This window comes from Austrofundulus limnaeus, unplaced genomic scaffold (genome assembly GCF_001266775.1).
Source record: "Austrofundulus limnaeus strain Quisiro unplaced genomic scaffold, Austrofundulus_limnaeus-1.0 Scaffold92, whole genome shotgun sequence".
NCBI lineage: Eukaryota > Metazoa > Chordata > Actinopteri > Cyprinodontiformes > Rivulidae > Austrofundulus > Austrofundulus limnaeus.
In genome coordinates, this window is record NW_013952494.1 from 1,676,548 (window position 1) to 1,678,394 (window position 1,847).

Here is a 1,847-nt window from a genome sequence, read left to right on the forward strand (position 1 = left end):
CGAAACTTTGAGAGCGCTTTAATTCGGCAGTTGTGTGAACTTTACGGCATTGAGAAATCACGGACCACACCTTACCATCCAGCTGGTAACGGGCAATGTGAACRGTTTAATAGAACATTGCACAACTTGTTGCGTACGTTGCCAGTGTCTCGGAAGAGAGACTGAGAAGAAGAGAGACGCTCCCCTTAAAGAAGGTCAGTTGGTGCTGCTTAGAGAGTTGGGTGTGAGAGGCCGCCACAAGATCCATTATTTTGTGGGGATCTGCAGTGTTTAAAGTGTTGAAGGCACCAAAAGATGGTGGTTCGGTGTACACTGTTGTGTCAGTAGATGACCATATTAAGTAAAAAATGTCCACCGTACCATGTTAAAGTCTTTGGTTGTGAGTGATTCTCCTGATGAGATTGTGTTGTCCTGCTGTTCATCACCCAATCAATCACCAACAGAGGATGAGTCATTCGCAGAGGGCGACCTGATGGTTTTGAGGAAAGGACCTCTGCAATTAGCCTTGAGACCTGTTGCCATGACATCAGCTGGACCAGAGCTGCCAACAGTGGATTTAGATCCTGCACTGCCTGGTCCTTCTACAGAGGAAGAGACACAAGCTTCCCCTTTCACCATCCCACCAGTGAATCACCCAGTTCCTGGTGAAGCAACAGTGACACTGCGAAGGACCCAACGGTCCACAACAGGCCAGCACTCCAACATCCATCACCTCCCTAGATCAGTGATAAGGGCAGAGCGGCCAGCTGTAAACCTCCCTGATGCCACCTCTGGGGCTGTAATGGCTTTGTTCAGACCTTGGGATTAAGGTTTGTTGGTCTTATTTAGCCAGTTAATCGTCGGGGCGCCGATTTATTTGGTGGGGGTAGAATGTATCAGAATGGGTGTTACCTGTTACCTGAGCAGGTAAATTGGTTGGCCAATCACCAGAAGGGGGTGCCCTACTTAAGTGAGCCAGTTTCCTTACTGTGACCTTTCACTGAACTTCCGGGTTACCAGTGACACGGCATGACACTGGTTTAATTGATTTACTCTGTCGGAGTACGGTTTTCTAAGAAAGGGAAGGAGAAGTTTGCAGCCGGACTGTTTATTTATGAACTTATTGGCTTGGTGAGTACAGTCATGGTTGAAGGTGGCAGATTTTGGGATCTTTGGAGTTAACTGGTGGGGTTTTTTTTCTGTTCAATGAGGAAAAAGTTTGTCAGCTCGACGTAGGATACAAGTGTCTCCTCCTCCTCCTCCTGACGGTATGCGTTTTACTAAACAGTTTATTTTTAGTTTAGTATGTTTGTTTTATATTGGTCTCTGCATCTGTGTGTGCGATAGACGGGGCTTCCATGCAACAAAGGTGAGGTTGTCTTCCTCCCATCAAACGTGTTTAATTGGTAGCGTGGTATGTATGCGCCCTCCTCCTGTGATCATTTTTTTATATAATATTATTGTCAGTATTTTAAAAATGCAAATTTCTTGCAGGAAAGAGAGCCCAGTCTACGGACACCTGCTGTTTTGCTTACTTGTTTTATTTAGATTTTTTATTATTATTATTAATTCACTCACCTGGGGTCTCATTTATAAAGGATTGCGTGGAAACCATACTAAAAGTGAACGTACGGCCAAAAGGCGGAAATGGCGTACGCCAAAAAAAATTCAGATTTATAAAACCGTGCGTACGCATGTTTCTGTGCACCTTTCCTTTATAAATCACAGCCGCATGTCAGAGTTTGCGCACAAGGTCCCACCTCAGGTTCTACCCTCTACACGCCCACACTCAACCATAAACAGTCAATGCAAAAGATGTATTTAAATCAGTCAGCTGATCAGTTTCAACAAAACTGATTGTTTCAGAC